The 22,183-nt window shown below is 39.1% G+C and overlaps 1 protein-coding gene across 3 annotated transcripts in view; it reads left to right on the top strand.

The window, feature by feature from the left end:
* Positions 1-1,561: 1,561 nt before the first annotated feature.
* Positions 1,562-22,183, top strand: part of KCNB2 (potassium voltage-gated channel subfamily B member 2) — a 367,621-nt gene continuing 346,999 nt past the window's right edge. For 2 of the 3 annotated variants that reach the window (XM_054692186.1, XM_054692187.1), the window contains exons 1-2: positions 1,679-2,141; positions 8,811-8,897. The gene's annotated coding sequence lies outside the window, so the exon portion shown is untranslated. Of the gene's footprint in view, positions 2,142-8,810; positions 8,898-22,183 lie in introns of all 3 variants that reach the window. The other variant, XM_054692188.1, reaches the window with a different exon arrangement.

The following is a 22,183-nucleotide window of genomic DNA, read 5'->3' as shown; positions in this document are numbered from 1 at the left end:
TTGTGCATGACCTGGAGAAGAGGGAGGAGAGATTCCAGGGTACAGAGGCATAGAGGTTCACAGACTTGCCCAGTGTTTGGGAGGAAAGCTAGGGAACATCTGTGAACGGGGAAATGATAGGTCAGCGTTGTGATTGGGGAAGAGTAATCTGTATCCAGTGTGGACAGGCATGGAGTGGACATCCTGCAGGTGACGGTTGGAACAGGTCACTTTCCCTTCCTAGAAGAGCAGAGGACCAGGAGCAGGCCCTGGGTAGAGGGTAATGGCATCTAAAGGTCTAATTTCTGTATTGAGCATCCAGCCCAGTGTTTTACACCTCAAAAAACCACCCAACACCTGGTAAGGCTCATGGGGTAGGAAACCCTAGTAATAGAGTATCCCAGTACACGATAAGGGTAAAAAAGGAAGGATTAAGTGAGAACTATTTACAAATGAACGTATTTGGACCCTCTTCAATATCACCTTTCTTGGTCTAAGAAAATTCGGGAGTGTCCCGCCATACACTGTCATGGTGAACATTTTTTTAAAAGGTTGTTTCAAGCTACTTTGTTTCCTGCAAGCTCCTGTACCTGTGCCAGCAGGTTCTACCTTGTGCCTGATAAAGAGCACACGGGCGAGGAAGGTGGAGAGCCCAGTCCTGTGCTTCCAATCCATCCTGTCTTTACCTTGCCGTGAATGTGGGGCAGGGTCCAGTGTCCATCCTGCGGTCTGGCCCAGGAGGAACTTGGCACAGTTCTCCAAAAGGCAGGAGCGCAGCAAAGCCAGAGTACGAATAGCGCCCCCTTGGGAAACCAGAGTTGAGGCTGCCACAGACCCGGCTTTTCTCTCAAACCCAGGAAAGCGCGGTTTCTGGGGCCGGCGAAGGCCCGCGAGCGGAGCTGGAGGTGCACGCAAGAAAGTCAGATCCTATCTGCGCTTCTTGTCAGCCCCGCATTATTCCTCCGGGAAAATACTCCGGGCTCCACCTCTCAGAAACGACTTCTCCTCACCCTAGTTCCCCAGGGTCCCGCAGCGGCCCCGGGGTCGGGGTCCGGTGGTGGAGGGCGGGCGGCGAGCCCCTCAGCGGGAAGCAGAAGGGCCCAGGGAATCCCGCGAAGCCATCGGCGCGCGTCCCGGGGGGCGCCCGGGGCTTTCCCGGCCGCCGTGCGCGGCGCCCACTGGGCGGTGGACCCTCCCGCTCAGCTCAGCCGGGCGGGAACTGCAGGACGGAGCAGGTGGGTGTGGAGGGGGGGCCCGGGCCCAGGAGCGCCGCGGGCCCGCGGGCGAAGAGGGAGGTGCTCGCCGAGGTGTGGGCGGTGCCCGCCCGCCGGCGCCCTGGCCGCGCCCTGGGCTCGGGGGCGCAGTCCCTAGCCCGCGCCTCCGGGCCGAGCCGGACGCCCCCGGCGGTCCCCGGCTCGGCGCACAGCCCCGGTCCCCCGACCCGCCGCCCACCTCCAGAGCCGCGAGCGCCGGGGAGAAGGCGCAGGAGGAGACCGCGGCCGCTCCGGCCCGCGGGTGCGCGGAGCGCGGGAGGAGGCGGAGCGCGAGGTGGGGTGGCCACCGGCGGGTGTGCGCGCCCGGCCGGCGCCCCCGAGCGCCCCGCCTCGCCTCCAGCGCCCAGCCTCTTCCCGGCTCAGCCACAGACACACACCCACCAAGCACCCACCACCCTCCGCCCCCGCCGGCCGCGGCAGCCAGAGCCCGGCGGCAACTCTCCGGCCGCGCGACTTGCTTTCCCGGCTCCTGCCGCACGGCGAGCTCAGCCCCGCTCCATTTTTCCTTTTCTATCCCAGCCCTCTCTTGTCTGGGCGACCGCGGCGGCAGGGGGATGGGGACCCGCGTGGGGAAGGGGGTGAAGATCGATGAAGATTATTGTTCTTTTTAAGGATGCCTTAGCTTCCTCCCGCCGCCTCGCCTTTGAGTGTTCCTACTGGAGACCGTGAGCCAGAGTCAGGGATGTAAAGAGAGAGGGAAAAAACGCCAGGAGCTCCAGCCAGCCGGGGAGACCCTCCTCTCCGTGGAGGGGAGGGGAATTTCCAGCGACAGATCATTGGCGAAGGGGATCGTCGCAGGGAGAGGAGCCCCGGAGGGAGCGGGGAATCCCACAGCCCTTTGTGGTGCCCGAGCCCATGCCGCCTGCTGAGCGGGTCTGTGGGAGCTAGGTAAGTGGCAGGGGCATTGCTGCTCCCCCTAAGGGGTCTTCCTTTACGAATGAATCATCGCAGGCAGAGCCAGACTTGAGTTGCTGAAGGAATTGGAAACTGCCATATGGCGCTGAGTGGACTTACACACAAAGCTGACTTAGCCTTGAGAGGGTTATTAATGTAAGGCTCCTTCCCTGTGGGGAAGGCACTCAAGTGTTAGCCCCTGAAAAGCTTCCTAGCAGCCTGCCTGAGTAGGGATGGGAAATGTTATTTCTAGAAGTGCTCTTATTGCTTTCTGTTCATTTGTTGGTAAATGCTACACTCACATGCACACACTTGTGGGACTGAATTTAGGGAGTGTGATGTCTGATCCATGAACAGCCCTCAGAACATAGGGACATGCTTGCATTTTATTCTTCAAACGATGCGCGGTCTCTGTTCTGTAGAGCAAGGTTCCTGAGAGGGAGAATGAGTCTCTAAGGAAAGCGCTTCATGGCTGTTTCCAACACACTCTGCTAGGGGACTTGGGAATACAGTTTCCTTGAATGGCACCAAAGATCAGACCATTGCTTCCAACGCTTAATGACCATTTTCAAAATAATATGCTGCCAGCCATTTATGAGCTTTTTTTTTTTCGGTATTTTCATTCATAAAATTCCTCAGTGTGCAATATGTGTGCAAAATGCCATTTTATACTTCACTTATCGCAGCACAAGTGTTATAAAAATAGAAGACTACACTGAAAAAAAATTAGAATGCAACAGATCTACACTGGGCTAATATGCAGATCCAACATCCTAATAATCAAGCTATGTGTTAATGTCAAGCTTTTCACATTTCTGTTTTCTTTTGAATGGTTTCTGGATTTTGTTGGAAATTTAATTTTTTAAACCCAGTTCAAAAGCAAAGCATTTTATTAATACTGGTTTTAAGTGTGTAATATTGTGTGGAACAGAGAGGTCTTCTGGTTTATTTTTCCAATAAATACAATTAAGATTTTACATTCCATAGGATAAGAGAAACATAAATTCCAGTCAAAATTTTTAAGTTTTTTCAGTACTGAGTAATTAGAGGATTACTCAATATTTTGAAAAACCGGCCAAAGAATTAAAAATAATATATTTATATACATATATCCAAATATATCTATAAAGTTTTGCTCTCTTTCATTCTGCAGAGGTGTTTGTGTGTCAAGAAATATAAAACTGCTCAAAGCTTACTTGTGATACATGCATAGGATAATAGGCATCTTGACTACAATTCTTGATTTTTAACCAAAACTTTAACAGTTCACTAACTTGGGACATTATGCATATGTATATACAGTTAGTGGTTGCTAGGGTGGTATTTTTTTTAATAGAGGGCATGAATAATGTGTGACTGCATAAACATCCTGACAATATTGAGGGGTCCAATATGTAACTTCCCTCCCTCATTTTACCCCCCCAAATCTCAAAAAGTTAATATGCTTCCACAAAGTAAATATAATAACCCCTCCCCTCTTGCTGTCATGTTCAAACCAATTGTTTATCAAGAATAGAAATCCATCTAATGTACTGTTTTTTCCTTTTCTGGCACAAGTCAGACTCTTGGAGAAAGGAGTGAATCATTTGGCAGTTCTCTGCTTTCTCCCTCCTTTTAACCTTCACCTTTCCCTTTCCATGTCAGTGTTCCCAAGTCTCCCTCACACACAAACAAACATGGAGACGCCAGAAAAGAACTCCCTTGCCCTCCACTCTGAGAATTCTAGTCTCTCTCTTTCCTCCTGTTTTTCTAAATACAACCAATCTATGCATCAGGCGAAACAATTTCCATTTTCACCTTTCTGTAAATCCCACAGTTCAACTTTCCAATCATTTGTGTTAAATGAGAATTCAGACGGGATTAGTAAAATGATTACCTTATCCAATCCTTTCTGTTTGGCTTTTAAAGTTTCCTTGTTGACTGACACCCCATCGTGAACATGAACCTGCTCTTCTAATTTCCAGCATGGTAACAAAAGTCAGGCTAGAAAAGTAAAATGGCAAAATATGCTTTTAGTCACATTTTTTGGCAACTTAAAATTATATTTGCCTAGGTTTTGTGCATACCTGCCTTCATATCAGTGAAAAATCTTCATTAAATATTGCAAAAATATTTTTTCTTGAATTTATAGCTGGCATTTTCAAATGATAGCCTAGAGAAACTGGCATACATATATACAATATATGAAAGTAAACAAATTACTGGTAAAATCTAGGAATCCTACAAGATATATTTCATTTAGAGCTAATGCCTTGTTTTTTCTTGATAAATTATAAGGAAATAATCCCTTGAAATTTGCTATTCCTTGGAGACTAATTCCTAAAGAGCATACAAGTTCATAGGACAGCTCATGCACATTTTAAGGTAAATATACAAGGTTAACACATCCTGTTTACCTCAGAATATTAGTTGAGATTTGCTTATATTTGTCAGTTTGCATAAAATTATGCCTGTTATTTTCATAAGAGCTTCAGAGGAGTGGAGAGTACACATACATTATATGTGATATTTTTTTAAGTTCAGTGTTTTTTAAGGTAAAAGTTTATGGTCTTGTTACTCCTAAAGTCATCAAATAAACTTTATAGAGCAACACAGCCTTAAATTTTTCAGTCATATACTACAAGTATCTTCATTCTTTAGATCTGTAACCCATTTTTGTTCATTGTTTATTTCCTCTTTGTTCTTTTTAAATATATATTCCCACCAACTCTTTACTGCAAGCCTAGGTTCTTAGGCAGAAGGTCAGTGTGTGAGACCAGGACACTTTGGCCTGTGTAAGTTAAACCCCACTGTATATCATTAAGGGAAGAGCGTTTGATCCTGGAGTTGAGTTGTATTTAGCTATTCTGTCTGATTTAATATCATGTATCCACATACTAACTCATTAGTTAATTTGTTACTCATTATATATGTATAAGGAAAAAAGTGCTTGATTAGAATATGACAAATGCAAAAAAGGTAGAAGACATAGTCTGGGCTGCTTAAGGATTTTTTTGCAAAAGTATAGTGAGTAAAATTTGAATAAATAATTGAAGAATCACTTGCATGTAGAAGTACATCAACAATTTGATATTTAATAAATTAACTTATGAAGAAGATTAAGAAAGTTGTCACAATCTGTACACTGGGGAATTATTGAAACTAAATTAAATTGTACTATACTATTATAAGTAGTATTTATATGATTTTATTTATGTAAACGAAATTTATTATTATTATTGACGCTACTGCAAACACTAGAGCCAGGCATTGTTTTAGTGTTTTACAAATAGGAAACATTTTATTCTCACAATCACCTTAAGAAATGACTATCACCAATATTCTTTACTATGTAGATAGGAAATTTGAAGTACAGAGGCTTTTCTTGTTAAAAGTCATATATGAAGTAAATAGCAGTCCTGCTTGAACCATCATTTTGGCTCTACTTAAGCATCATGATATTGAGAAGTAAGTAGAAAAATCATCCAAAGCAGAATCAGAAAAGATGTTTACAACTCCTAGACCTATTTGGTGTTATACCTCCAATTAAAAGATATACAGAGATGTGATTACAGGGATGGTTCGAAAAGGCCAAAAGTAGGGACTGTTAAGTAGGAGAAAACTTCAAATTTTTCAACTTGAATTTGAAATAAGAATGCAGTTTAGAAGCTAAGTTTTAAAAAGTGGGTGGCCTTTTATCAGAAGGCTAATGGATTGGGAAGTACTGCCCTTAGTGACCACAGAGAATGAGGCTGGCTGAGACTGATGATCTGCCTGGTCAATTTCCAATGATAGTTCATCTTATATTCATTTTCAGTTTTAAAAAAAACATTGTAAATTATTTTGAATATAGTATTATATTTTTTAATTTATTATTTTTGGAATAACATGATCATATGTTAAAAGAAAATTGTCGGTTTTACTATGTGATTTTTTTTCTACCCATGTCCCCACTTTTTTGTCTGTGCAATGTACCCGCAACATATTAATGGGAATTGACACATAGGCACTTAGCAGGTTTACTGTCTAATATATTGTCTAGATTATATTTCTTTTATTAAGTGACAATAAAATCATGAGAGCATAAATCAAGTCATAAATTATTGAAATTGTCATCAAGAAAAGTTTATATAATATTTGAAGTAAAGTTCTTGCTAAATAGCTACTGCTTGTGTTTATGTGAATAATACCATCTGGATTAAATTTGGAAAATGACCAGATATTTCCTGCAGGGTGCCATACAATCAAATATTTAAATACATTCTTATGATTGACTTTTTTATTTTTCCTCATGAATATTAGATCTGAAAGACTTAGTCACTTATCGAAAATTCAGCCTACAATTGACTAATAGCATAAAATTTAATTTTAAAAGTTTGTTTTTTGTAATACATTTATGGAAATAGTACTTTAAATGATATGTAAGTCTCCAGACCTACCCACAATACCCTTTTAGTCAATAATATACCTTAAGTTCAGTACTGTTGGTACAAAAAAATACAATCATTATGTATAGCAATATTCCTGGGGAATAATTTGACTTAAATAATATTTATTGACTGCTTCCTCTGTGCAGGGCTCTTTTAGGATAAAAAGGTGAGCACAGTACTGCCTGAACCCACAAAGAGGAGAGAAAATTGAGAGTTTATACATAACTGACTCTGATGCTAAGCAGAGTGAAGAAAGCTTTGTAATATCGGTATAGGCAAAATGTTGAATAATTGATTCAGAGTTCTATTGTGAGAGCCAGGCACTGCATAGCTCCTCAGGATTCTCATTTGTTATTTCATCCTCAAGGTATCTACTGAGCTCCTTCCCTGTGCCAAACCCTAAGCTAGGTGTTGGGGATATAAATATGAATAAGACATCATGCACTCACAGCCTACACATGTAGACAAATAAATCATAACAAAATGTCATAAATGCTATTGGCAGAGCAGGATGGCAATTCAGCTGAGTAGTTGCCTACCAGAAGCACCTTAAGAGTAAAAAAAGTATGGTTGTTTTGAGATCCTTAATGTATTTGGACATGATTCTCTACTCAATTAGACCAACTGCCCCCTTTTTAGAAGCAGTATTTCTTTTTTTAAAATAAAGATTTATTTATTTATGCATACCAGAACTGGGGTATAGGCCAGAGGTGCAGGGGTTGGGGGGTGAGAGGATTCACCAGAGACAGAGTGGGGAGCAGAACAGGCAGATGTACTGAAATACAAAGCTGAGGGGAGCAGCTGGCGAGACCGGAGAGGTCTGCTGTGCCATGTGGGTTAGCTACCTGGCCTGGGATCAAACTTGTGCAGGAGAGGTCTGCTGTGCCATGTGGGTCACCTCCCTGGCCAGAGATTGAACTCGTGCTGCAGTGGCTGCTGATAGCTTGCTAGTGCTGTCCTTAATCTCTGCACCACTAGGGAAGCCCCAAGAAACAGTATTTTCTAATATTCCTTTTTTTAACTTTCCTGAAATAATATTTATAGATAACATAATCTATATATACATGTAATATTTTAAAAATCAGTATAAATTCTCTGTCTATAAAAGAAAGGAGAAATAAAAGGAAGTAGCTTATGGTAAAATAGTAGGTATATCACTATGTCTATGCTTAGGCACAGCCATACTGGAAGATGTCATAAAGTAGTAAATGCTTGCTACTTAAAATGTGTAAGCTTGGATTTAAGGGAAACTGTGCACTGGTAGGTGTCATTTATGTATATTTGGCATTTTGAAATAAGAACAAAGTAAATATATTCTTTGAGTATGACAGATGCAGTTGCAAACAGATATGTGTTGCTGTATTAGTGAGTCAGGTAACATGAGCAGCAATACAGCTGGTGACATGATTTTCCATAATGGTGAACAAATATGGTGAGATTCCAAATATGGTAATTACATTTCCAGAAAATTGCCATGTAAAAACATTTTATGACAGCAAGATTAGGATATTTCATTTACATATGTGTCTGATAAATGAAAAATAATGGAGAATGCAGGATCTCGGCCCACAATGTAGGGTTTTTTACATTCATGGGTCTTGACTCCCAAATAGTTCACAATTTTAGAAAATGTACTCAAAAGGACTGCCTAATGCCACTCAGCAACACTACTTGTGGCTATATTCTCCCTTTGAAGCAATCCAATCCAATCCTAATGCATAGTTAGCCTATTTTGAAAAAACAGAACTCTCAAAGTTTTTAGTAAGAAAGTAAGTTTAGCAACTGATTAAATAACAAACAAACAGCCTCAACATTAAACCATGTAGATTACTAAACATTAGAAATGTGTACTAATAGTAGGCACAATATGTGAAACTAGCTGATTTGATTATCAGAATTTTATCTTTTACGTGGGAGTGTCAGACAAGACTTCACAGATGAAATGACATTTTAGCTAATATTTAAGAGATGAGTAAGCATTGTCCAGACTAAAAAGTAGGCAGAGGGAACAGCATTTGCACAACAGAGTCATAAAAGGGACTAATAATTGGCATTCAGCATTATATAGTTATAGATAGGGATGTGATGGGAAATGAGACTGAAAAAGAAGGTTGGGGATTAAATGTGCAAGTTGTTGTATGCCATGCTGTAGGGCATGCTGTAGATTTTTAACCTGTAGGACAGGCCATGGAGGTCAACTGCAATTTTAAATAGAGTGACATGATTCACTTTTTTTTTTTTTTTTTTTTTGCAGGGGGTTGGGGGATGTCTCTAACATGAAGAAGATGGACTATATGAGAAGAGGTTGATGCTTGGGAGACTTGGTAGGAAACTGTTACAGGTAGGATGAGGGTCAGGACTTAAACAGGAATGATGAAGAAGGGAAAGAGGGCTTGGATTGCCTATATTAAACACTTGTGATCCAAGTGCCTCCCATTGCCAGCCCATAATGCAGGCGGTGACCTCCTTCAGGGGTCACCGCTTCTGTATTAAACTTCCACATTTTAGTGGCTATTAGGGAGACTTTTGTTATTTGCTTGTGTTAAAGTCCATTCTGCAGGTTCAATGCAGTGAACTTAGATTCCTTCTACCTACATCAGGGGCTTTGAGTTCTCAGCATCTAGATGGTTGTCATGGAAGAGAATGAATATCATGAAAGTATATCCAAGAACAGACACACCTTGTTTCATTTCACATTCTGTTGATGAGAATCATATTATGTCATCTATATATACACAGAGGGGAATATGTAACTCCTAGCTGGACTGTCACTCCCCAGCAACATTTCTATATCATGGAAGAAGTACCTATTTTGCAAAACAGCTATTTCTGTCATATTCCACCTCTCTGATCACATGTAGGAAAACCTTACCCCAGAAGATTACCTGAATCTCTCCAGGTCACTGCATTCATCTCAATGTGCAGATTCCATGGGTGATGCTAAATCCTCTAGTTCATTAAGTTTGGTTATAGCCCTTCATTTTCCAAGAATCCTTATACTAAAAGGAAGGTTATTGGTCTTCCATGATACAAAGATGGATCGGGAGCAAAAATAGAATAATTGAACTAAAAAATTCCCATTTGGAAAAAGAAGAATGAGAGACACATAGTAACCAAAGGCCCATTAAATGGAAGAAATTTTACTAGACATTGCTAAAGACCTCCTGCTCTAGCAGTAAGGAAAATTCTTTCAGTAGACTCTTATTTTGCTATCTTAGAAGAACTCCTTTGTTCGTTGTTTTCTGTAGCCTTGGGCACCTGTAGCCTTGGGCACCCCCTCTTGGAAATTAGATCATTTTCTCAGCTAAGTTCTTGATGGTTCACATTTGGATACCCATAGGTTATTTTGTAACCACTCTTCTTTATCTTTTTCTCTTAGGCTGGACTCCTACTTTCTTTGACAATACAATTCTCTCAAAATCTCCAGAGATTTCTCACCTAATTCACTCTCTGTCAGTTATACTTCAAACTACATTGAAAGTTCTTCCTATTCATAATTCTTCATCTGGATTCATTTTTTTGCTGGTGTCTCAATTCCCTATGTCTCAGTTGGTTATGTGAGGTCATCTGATACAGTAAGCATAGGTGGTTAGGTCACTTAATTAATTTGGCCTTTGCTGCAAGTCTGAGTTATTTTGTCTAACTGGGAAGTCATAATGTGGCCTGTTATTCAAAACCTGTTTAGTGTTATTCCTCACCATTGGAGCCCTGAAACAGTGGGCTGTTCTAACTTTCTAGTCTTACATTTATCGAGTTTGGCTAGTCACCCTCTTCTCTGTTCTGAAATTAGCCAGTTCTTTTATGAGCTCATCCATTGTCTTATAATACCCTTCTATAGGCAGTGAAGAGTGACAATTACATACTAGCATTTTGGCTCTTTCCAGCCTTTTCCTCTAGAGCTATAGATATGCCTTCTAAGTTAGTAAAGTTTTACCAGGGCCTAACAGGATCTCAGTCTTCTGTTCTCCATATCTGTTTCCTTGCCAGTGGCCAAACCCACATATTTATATTTTTATAAAGGCAGCATCCATTTCAAGGCATCATTCTTGGAGTAAGTTAAGATAATGCCAGATTGCTATAACAAACACCAAAATGTTAGTGGCTTAACATACCAAGTTTATTTCTCATCCACATAATAATCAAGAGGGGAAGACAAAAATTAAAAATTCACATCCATTTCTTACTTAAACATTTTCGCTCAGAAGTGATGACAAAACTTTGCTTATATTCTTCTAATGAAAACTAGCCAAATGGCCCACCTAATGCATGAAGTCTGATATGTAATCCCTAGCTTAACAGGAACTTCTCAGTGACAACACTGTCTTGCAAAGATGGAGCATAAATTTAGATAGGCAGTTAGCTTTCCCTACTGTAGTCATCATCCTCCAGAATAAATAGGGGAAAGAAAAAATTTGAATCACATTCACCCACTAGTCAGTCCTGCTATGGATGGTATGTCCCTGCAGCTCCACCACCGCACTCTTGTCTTCTCCTTGATTCTTCTCCCAGACTTCTGGGACTGCCACACACCACCTTCATTCTCCGAAGCATTACTAGCAAAAGCTCTTGTCTATAACCATTCTGGCTGAGTGTTTCAGGATAAATGATGGTAATTATACCATAGACAAGAAACTAATTCGAACTGAATGTCATATGTCACTGTTCTAGAGATGTGTATCCCATTTCTCACCATGAGGACTTACACACTGGCTCAGAACTCTCTGGATACAGATATACCAGCCATTTGCTAGGCCTTTTTCTTCCTCCAGACTCTTTTTGATAACTCTTATTCTAAAGTTTTTCATCTCTCCTTCTCAAGGTGTCAGTGGACTTGGTGCGCAGGTCTATAGAGAGACTTGCCTGTAATAGCCAAATAGTTCATTATGTTTTTTTTTTTTTTCTGAAGCAAAACTGATTCCTTCCCCAAAAGGTTTATATTAATAGCTTCCTCATATTTCAATGACTTGAAACTGTAGTCATCTTTTTAAAGGCATGCATTTAGAAAATATTTATTAAGCAGTTTTTTTTTAAGATTTATTTATTTATATAAGAACTTGGGTACAGGTCAGAGGTGCGGGAGGGTGACAGAATTCACCAGAGACAGAGCAGGGAGCAGAACAGTCGGACGGACCCAAGACACTGCTGAGGGGAGCAGCGGGTGAGGCAGGAGAGGTCTGCTGCGCCAGGTGGGTTTCTCCCTGACCGGCCGGGAATCGAACCTGCGCTGCAGAGGCTGTGGACAGCTTCGCAGTGCTGCGGCTCAACCCGCTGTGTCACCAGGGAGGCCCTATTAAGCAGTTTTTATATGTAAATAACTCTTCAAGGTCAGCAAGTTAAACAAAATTGGTCTTTACCTTCTTAGGGCTTACTGTCTCTCTGGAAGCAAACTAGTCCCATTAGATCTCCCTCTAGTGGCCAAGTGCAGTGAGCATGCCCTAAATCCAAGCAGTGATTCTTGGAAACTATTTGGAAGGCAAAGGGGATGGGCCAAGGTAAGGCTGCCAGAAATGAAGGTGTGGGTAGCACCTCTAGAACAAGGAGCTGCATGTTCATGGATTGTGGTGTAAGTGGGGGGAGTAGTGACATGTCACCATTATTACCCAGAGATACTTTACATTCTACCTCTGTTTCCCCTGTTTATTTTTTTGCAGATTATAAGACATAGCTATTCTTTTCCCATTCTTTCCTCCTCTTTTCTAGCAGCGGGCACTCAGTCCATTCCAGGATAAGTTGGTCTGAAAATGAGTTCATCCAGGTAGGCAAGATGGTATCTGGAGAGAATGGACACAGATGACTAATGACAGTCCACGGAGGCACGAAGTTAGGTTAGAGGTGTACTAGGGGAAGTCCTAGACAAAGATGGAAAAAGGAGTTTGGGAACAGGTAATATTTCAAGATTTAGACAGTCTGGGACAGGCAGGATTTGGATGATCCAGCTCCATACATTTAAAGACAGTAGTTTTTGGAAACTTAGACTTCAGGAAGAGGTCTATCTTAAGTAACTATCAATAGCAGGGTCCAGATCTGTTTAGATATAGGTGTCTATTATCAGGAAAATCACACTGTAGTCATGTTATCAACATAGGATTCAGGCGCAGTACATAGGACCTATCCCTATGACATCACCAAACTAACAACACCCCTTTCTGGACTCTCACTAGCACTTTGTAAACTAAAATCTTCATTTCTTATCTTGTCCTTTCAATCCATTTTGCACTTTATTTTTATTTTTACAAAAAGCAAATCTGATCATATCACTTAGCTCCCTAAAACCTATGCATAATCTCACCCTTTTTTTAGAATAAAGGCTCCAATCATTAATTTGGGGGTTACCATGATCCTTCATTTTCCAAAGCATCAGGAACATGGGCTCTTGTTTATAACAGGCTCTGGTCAATCTGGGGTCCCTGCCCTCCAGCTGCATCTCTAATACACTCAGCTTGTTTTCTGTTGTAAGTTTTTACTTTCCTTTAATCTATCTAAGGTCCCTGGAATTTCTTGCCATAAGACCTTCACATGTAGTTGTGTTGGATGTTGTTTCTTCCACTTCCACTCGCTTGTTATTCATGTCTCTGATCTCAGGTCAGAAGTCACTTACTCAAAGACATTTTCTTGGGCACCAAAATAGGACAGGTCTCTCCAGTATGTGTTCTCCCAGTACTCTCTATTCTTCCTTGCAGCACTTACCCAGTTCTAACTTTAAATTGTGGGTAATGGCTTGTTTAGTTTCATTTGCCTATGTGAGAATGCAAGTGTGATAAAAGCAGTACCTGTCCTTATTCATGCCTTATCCACAGCACTCCCACAACTCTGTGTACATAGTAGGTACTCTGTGTTTTTCTGTTGTCATGAGTGAAGCAATGGATTTGGAACCTCAAGTCATAGCTGTGCTCTGCAACACAGTAGTCACCAGCCACACTGAGCTACTGAACACTTGAAATGTGTCCTGTAAGAGTGAGAAATTAAATTTTAAGTAGAATTTAAATTTAAATAGGCACACATGGCTAGTGGCCACCATGCCAGACAGTGCAGGTCTGGACTACTATTGACATGAACTATTTTGGGAAACCTTAAGCTTCAAAAGTAGAGATATCCCTTTTGATTCAATACTGGCCTCTAACTTGCATTATATAAATGTCTAAACCACCTCTCTGGTTCATAGCCTGTTGTGACTCTGACGACTATCTTCCATGTTCATTCTAGAGAAGGATGAACCATGAATGTACCATGTCTAGTTTCCATCCAAGGAAATGGTTCTTTATGAAGACATTCTTTCTTTATGTGAACTCTACAAAATGTCAAATATCATGCAAATGCAGAACATTATCTTTATAATTGTCCATGTGGTATGACCTTAAATGCTTTTTTCATGCCCACTTTTCCCAAACAGGAGTGTTTTTGCTTTTGAAATTCTCCCCTCTCCACTCTCTCCTTCCTCTGTTCTTGTTTTCTTTCTTACCTCAAAAATGACACAGTCACAACACCGTGTCCTTTAACAGGATCCTTTTCTTTGCACATGGATTGCTTTTCTTTTGTGCTAATTTACAAAAGTGTTCTTGCCAGTTCAGATCATTAACAAAACCAAAACACGACAAAAACCCATTCAGATCATTAGTAAAAACAAAAGAAAATGTGACATGATGATAGTGCTTGACATACATTTTTGGAGATTTATTAGCAGCTATAATTTTAATATTTACTTTATAAAAATGTAAAATAAAATGTTGTACTTTATTCCCCTCACAGTTATCATCTAGATAACATTACAGTTGCTTTTAATCCTTTGAAAATTTCCATATGTCTAGGTCTCTTGGAATTTTTGCCCTGCTTTTTACAAATGAAAATTTTTCCAGTAAGATAATGCCAGAATGAGAAAGCAGTGTTTAGAAAGCAAAATTCCGAAGTATGACAGTAAAGTTACATACAAAAGAAATGGTCCTTCTTTGGTCCTTTTCCTCAAGTCCGGATAGCTTAGAACAAATGTGTCTAGAGGTTTTCATACTAAATGTCTCCAGTTCATAAAATCACAATTATTAATCAGACAATCATTAAATATTAATCTACTTTTGAGATAAATGTCATTTTAAATTTGGAATCCTATTTTTTTCTAAATCCAGGGAGAGCATTTTCATTAGGCTTTATAGAAAAGAGTGCACATAGGAAGTTTTGAAGCTATTCAGAAACTACTTCTTAAATTTGGTTTTAGGTTTCATTGAGGCCCATCAAACTACTAGGTGTCCAGCACAGTAAGCTTAGTTTGTAGTCATTTATATGCAACTACAGCAGACCTTGGAGTAAGGGTTTGATTTTTTTTTTTTAAATATTGGGAGTCATTTTCTTGCAAGGAATGTTACAACATTTGGAACAGTGGTTATATCTCACAGCACATATTTGTTGAATAAGTATTTGTTCAACAAACTATGCAACTAATCCCTTAATTGATTTACAACCTCAAGAACTTTAAAATTTTCAATGCTGGCTACAACTGCAGATCCCATAAATGAAAATTATATTCTATAATGCTTTGTGAATCATGACATCTGCATCATTTGGTGTTTTTTTTATATCTTTAAGTCAGTTAGAAAGCTTCAATTAGGTGCTAGTTAAATAAATAACTGTGTAATACTATCTGACCTACAGTACACATGCTAAAAGCACAAATCCAAAAATTCCCATAATGTTTTTTGTAGTAATCCTGTGTTTTCCTTGAGAGCAAGGGCTATTTTATCCAATTTTCTATACCCTGCACTCAATATACACTGTTAGTCAAGTAACACATTATTTTGGAAGAAGGAGGGAATGAGAAAAGAATTTGGGATCCTTTTCTTTTGCTTCTGTTGGGTATATAGTTTATGATCTTTTTCCATTTTGATTATGATTGGAATAGGACAGAGTACAGACTTAGGTTGTAGCCAGGTACCATTAATAATTAGTTTCAACTTATTAGTATTTATAGGTTTAATGAAGTATGAGATAGTCATATGGCTCTTGCTTCACTTTTTTCTCTGTTGCTTAATTTTATATTTATATTTTATATTTATTTTTTGTGCCCTCAATAGCAACATCTAGTTGAAAGATCATGGGTTTGGGAACAGAAGACTTGGTTTCCACTCTGGTCCTCGAATATCATTACCTCCACCAGTGTTTTTCCACTTAGAGCGAGCCTCTTTCCACATCTGTGAATCTTTTATTTTTAGCATTAAAAATATTTGTAAGCATCTATCTTGACCATAAATCTCAGATGCTAAGACAAATAGTTTTGAAAGCACATACTAAAATTGTGTTCACTTTAAAAAATTTGTAACTGCAGAAACAGTTGCCAACCCTACTATCTATCCCTAAGAAAATTGTAACATTAAACATTTTTTATATATGCTAGTTAGTCTAATGGATAGGCATAATGATACAAAAATTGAGGCTTATTCTTTTCTTCTATATCATGCTAAAAAGATTGCTCAATATTGGTTCCTTGTTTCCATTTTTGTTTTTGTTCTGAGGCATCCTATATCCTGCTATTCAAGGAAAATCCCCACTGTCTTCTGAGATTAAGAACATGGGCTTTGAATAATCCTGGATTGGAATCCCTGAATTAGCATTTACTAGTTATGTCATCTTGAGCAAGGAATTTACTTTTCTGAAGTTCAGTTTTTTAAACTGCAGATATAAGGTAATAATACGCACCCAAGGTAGATTGAGAATTAATGAGAATTCTTATTATATGGAATAAGTGGGGTAAGCAGAGTGGCTGCATATAATAATCACTCACTATGTGGTAAATGATAAAATGACAATTAGCAACAAAATTCACACAGCAAATGAGATCATAACATCGGTTCTCTTCCAGCTATACTTCCAAATATATCCCTACCTTCTAGGAAATATAATTTGTATTTATGGATGCTTTGAGCTTAAACTGAAATAATGTCGAATTGCAACTGAATCTTAAAGCAATAGCTTATTTTAGACTAGCATGCTTTTTTATTATAATCCTGGCTATTTGAGGCTTGCAAAAGTGAAAGCATGCTTTAAATATCACCATCCCTAAATCAAATATAATTAGTATTTTCTTGGAAAAAAATGAAAAGGTATTAAAACAACATTGAGGAAGAACTAATAATAAAAGAGAAAATAAACCATAACTTTTACCATTCTTAACCATGCTACCCTTTTCAATGAAAACAATAACTATCCCTTACTTCTGAATATTTCCACTATCGGTGCTAAGTAACATTCCCTATTCTACTACTGCAATGATTATTTTAATGATTTTTCCACACTGTTTTTCAAATTATTTATTTCAAGACTGTATCATCTGGTATAAGTCACATGAACTCAGGGCTTCAGTCAGTCCATCTGTGGTCCCTAATTTTCACATTTTTATTTCAGAAAATGTTGATAGAATGTATCGAGCTCATTTTCCTCATCAAATGCTTTGGTATTTTCTTATCAAATTGTGTTAAATTGTATTATTAGCAACATATTTAACATCCTAAGATTCATAGATGCTAGTAGGTCATCTCATCCATCTGCCTTAAATTTTTACCATTAATTATTTATTATTGTTAAAGCTCCCTAGCATTTTACACAACAGAGACACATGGTAGATTGAGAAAAGGAGTAGGGGTGAGGGGAGGAATATTTATTAAGTGCCATACACAGATGGATGCTTAATAAGTGCTGTTTAATGATCCTCGCTGATGACAAGGGTGGATGGAAACATTCTTCTTAGGGGATGTGGAGACGTATGTCTGTAGTTCAGTGTGCCTCTTCCCTTCACAGCAATGCAAAGAAAAAACAAGCCTACAGTTATTTATGACACAGTCTGCTTTTTAAAATGAGTTCCAGTATTAAAGAATACCATTAATTTGTTAGAAACTGGGTTGTTTTACTTTTTCATGCTAGAATCTCAAACACATTATTCTGAATATGCACAGTCAAGTAAAGATGGGAAGGTGCCAGTGGATATGGCTATCCTAACTGTCTGAAGGTGAATTTTGACAATTGTCTGCCAGGAATCTGAGGATGTGGTCTCATGTATACTGTTGGGCTTGCGTACATTGGGAAAGTCTTCTGCCTTTCACCTGAAGTTATTTTCCCAAATCAAATATTGCTCTGCTTGTATTTTCATTACTGTAGCTCATTCCATTGGTTTAACTTTGCCCTTCTTTTATACTCTTGAACAGCAATACTTTATATTACTTAGGAAGAGAAAAGATGATTGTTGCAGTATATAAGCTCACCTTGTGGAAAAAAATTTGGACTCACTAACTTGGATGCTTTCTTGATTATTTTATTATTGGTAGAGATTTCATCATATTGGCTTTTTCTGGCCGGAATGTCTTCTTAGGAGCATAGGTGAGAAAGAGAAAATTAACTTTAGCAAAATTTTTAAACATAACTCGACAAAAGTGAACTTTTTCCTGTACTTCGTCTATACAGTGGAATAATGTAGAAATTTCCTAGAACCATAAGCTTTCTTTTTTTTTTTTTTTTTTTAAAGATTTATTTATTTATACAAGCACCGGGTACAGTCAGAAGCACGGAAGGGTGAGAGAATTCACCAGAGCCAGAGCGGGGAACAGAACATGCAGAGTGACGAAGTACACTGCTGAGGGGAGCAGTGGGCAGCAGGAGAGGTCTGCGCGCCATGTGGGACCCTCGCCCAGGGGCCGGGGATTGAACCGGCACTGCAGAGGCTGCGAGCAGCTTCACAGCCCAGCGCTCAACCGCTGCACCACCAGGGGAGGCCCTAGAACCATAAGCTTTCAATGATAAAAGTTTGGAGGTGATCTTGGAGGTGATCTTGTCAGTCTCTCCTCAGGGCAGGAGTTGAATTCCTCTTACCATCACAGTCCTCTGCATCTCTGCAGAGGTGTGTTGAGGTAGTATTTTCCATGTTGTGGCATCAGTATTATTAGAAACCCTTAATTATTTTGCCTTTGTTCCCTACAGCATTCCAAAAATCTAACTCTTAGTTTGATCCTACGTCTTGTTAAAATTGGCAAGGGCCAGCAGAATCTCTAAAAAAATAATATATATATATATATATATATATATATTTTGTGGGACCCTCGCCGGTGGCCGGGGATCGAACTTGTGCTGCAGAGGCTGCGGGCAGCCTCGCAACCCAGCGCTCAACCGCTGCGCCCCCAGGGGAAGCCCAGAATCTCTAAAAATATTATGTTACTATAATAAACCGATATTACATGCTAGTAGCCAAAACACCTGACCCCCCAAAATGATAAAAATGCTTTGAAATTCATTATTGACTCATTCATTCATTCTATCAGGTAATCCACAAACATTTGTTAAGCACTTGTGTATCAAAGAAGAAAGTATAAGTAAGATTTGTCACTTTTAAGAATCCACAGCCAAGAAGGTGATTTCAGTTAAAACTCACAAGACACTTTCTTTTCTATTGAAACTCTTATCACATTTTAGTTAGTTGCTAGCCTATTTGATTCCCTACAATAGGTAGAATACCTGTCTACCTCCAATAGGGAATAAGCTCCATGATGTCAGAGACTGAGCCTCAAGCAGAGTATGGGCACATAAATATTTGCTGAATGAACAAATAGCTACATTCACTTAGAATTCTAGGTGAATGACACAATGAGGAAAGCATTACACAGAACAAACTTTCAATCCATTGCCAGACATGATATTGTTCGTGATATTTAGTAATGAGTAAGAGTTCATCACACAGAAAATGTGGAAAAGAATATTTCATACATGAAAATGATATTGAATTTGGGTAGTGACAGGTAATATGAGATAGCTAGAATGACAGGAGAATGATTTTTTAATGTTAAATAAAATATAAATTTGGCCATTTACTTTTTCATTCCACTATTATTGACTGTGTGTCATCTATATGCCAGGCACTTACACTACAGTGATGAAAAAGATCAAACATGATCTCTGCCTTCAAGGAACTGAGAGTCTAGTGGAGTGGCTGGATATTAACTGAATGATCAGAATACTCATCCTAATAAGTATAAAACTGCCATTGTGACATACTATACATACCAGGCACCTGATTCTATAAGCTATTGAAATATAAGGGTTAGTATGTAGTCAACAAAATCAGAGGGCACTCTCTAAGATGAGATTCTTTTTTTTTTTAATTTTATTTTTATACTCCCCATACAATTGCAATTCCCTTATTTTGACCCCAATCCCTCCTTACCCTGCCTGCCCCCCATAGTGTGTCTCTGGTTCATAGTTGCTTGTTGATTTTGATTTTTTCTTTCTCATAGTTATTCTTTTTCCTGGTCTCTTATTTAGGTTTTCTAGATTCCTGCTATGAACGTGACCATCCAGTATTTTTCTTTTTCTTTCTGGCTTATTTCGCTGAGCATGATCCCTTCCAGCTCCATCCATGTTGCTGCAAATTGCATGTGTTTATATTTTTTGATTGCTGAGTAATATTCCATGGTGTATATGTACCACATCTTCTTGATCCTTTCATCTATTTTTGGGCATTTGGGTTGTTTTCAAAGCTTAGCTATTGTAAAGAGTGCTGCTATAAACATAGGGGTGCAGGTGCTCTTTGGAATTAATGTTTCTGTGTCCTTTGGGTAAATACCTAGGAGTGGAATTGCTGGATCATATGGAAGCTCTATCTTTAGTACGTTGAGGAATCTCCACACAGCTTTCCATAGTGGTTGGACCAGTTTGCACTCCCACCAGCAGTGCAGGAGAGTTCCTTTTTCTCCACATCCTCACCAACATTTGTTGTTGCTAATTTTTTTAATATGTGCCATTCTCACTGGTGTGAGATGGTATCTCATTGTAGTTTTGATATGCATTTCCTTCATTACAAGTGATGTTGAACATTTTTTCATGTGCCTGTTGGCCATTTGCATTTCCTCTTTGGAGAAGTTTCTCTTTAGCTCTTCTGCCCATTTTTTGACTGGATTATTTTCTTTGTTTTTGTTGAGTCTCATCAGCTCTTTGTAGATTTTTGTGATCAGTCCTTTATCATTAGTGTTGTGTGCAAAAATGTTCTCCCAGTCGGTGGGGTTTCTCTTTGTTTTGGTTATTGTCTCTTTTGCTGTGCAGAAGCTCTTCAATTTGATGTAGCCCCAGCTGTTTATCTTTGCCTTCACTATCACTGCTTTGGGTGATGTGTCTGTAAAGATGTCTTTGAGGTACATGTCATGTAGTGTTTTGCCTATATTTCCTTCTATATATTTTATGATTGGAGGTCTTATGTCTAGTTCTTTAATCCATTTTGAATTGTTTTTTGTGCATGTTGTAAGATAGTAGTCAAGTTTCGTTAAGATGAGATTCTTGAGTTGATCTGAAACTGAAGAGAGGGGAGAAGAGGTGTGCATTCTCTGTGGCAGAGGGAGAATGGCACATAAAAACAAATGGGTGGGGAAAGTTAGAGCAGAGAGGGAGAGGGAGTAAGGTGCATGATAGACCTGCAGAGATAGGGAAAGTACAGACCTTGTGGTCTTTGTATTGTATTGTGTCTTTATTCTGAGTGTGAGAATCATAGAAACATCTTCTACTGGACATGGCCTGAGCTGATAATATCAGGGGTGTATTGTGCAGAATCGACTGGTGGGGTCCAGGGTAGGAGGCAGTTATCTTAAAAAGCCAGTTCTTAGAGACACACTGTGGGGGGGGGGAGGAGGGATTAGGGTCAAAATAAGGGGGTTGCAATTGTATGGGGAATATAAAAATAAAATTTAAAAAAAGTTAAAAAAATTAAAACATGAAAAAAAGGCAGAATAAAAAAAAAAAAAAGCCAGTTCTATGGAAGCAGAAATAAATGGAAAAGGAAATCTGTGACTTGCACCTCACTACAGAAGAACACAGCTGTGTCGTCAGAATGCAGCCATTATCCTTTAAAGAAATGCACAACATGTAGGCAATAATGCTTCTCAACTTAGTGTAGCTTGAATTAATATTTTGACATAAATATTTTTCCATTAGAAGAGGAAAACCAAAGACTAATGAGGTGAGTGTAATGGAGACTTATGTAGGCATCTACAGAGCTGACTTCTAGAGAGGTCAGCCAAGACTTGTCACCTCATTTGATCTGTGTTGAAAGCAATAAAGAAAGAAATTGGACCAGATCATATCTAAGTGCTCTTCTGCTATGTCCTATGATTCTAATCTCCAAACATGGGAGTATATAAAGCATGGTATAATATTTAAGTTAGAGATCAACCACAAATCACACTCACTAGTTTTGTTCTTAGTAAAAGCTGTGTTTTCTATAATATGTTTGATTGTGGAGAAGAAAGGAATGTAACTGGAAAGTGTATTTTGATTGTTAAGCTGAGTCCACCTACTTGAGGAATAACCCTTGTGTAAGATTCATCCTACTGAACATTCTAGACCAATCATTACATAATCTGAAAGCTAATTTTATTGGAAGAAATCTCACAGAATGTTCAAATCCTATCCAAATTTCATGAATATTTTTTACTTGGTTCCATAGAGGCTAAATCTAACTTCTGCCAAACACCCAAATGGAATATGAAATTTAAGTCAATCACTCAAATGGGATATTGTATCCAAATAGAAACCCAGGTAGTGACTGCTGCTTGTGATATTTTTTTTAAATCAATATATTACAGGGTGTCCCAGCCTTGCTTCCCATTCCTTTCA

This window comes from Talpa occidentalis, unplaced genomic scaffold, assembly GCF_014898055.3.
Source record: "Talpa occidentalis isolate TD23 unplaced genomic scaffold, MPIMG_talOcc4v2.1, whole genome shotgun sequence".
Lineage (NCBI taxonomy): Eukaryota > Metazoa > Chordata > Mammalia > Eulipotyphla > Talpidae > Talpa > Talpa occidentalis.
This window is presented reverse-complemented; position numbering and strand designations above follow the sequence as displayed.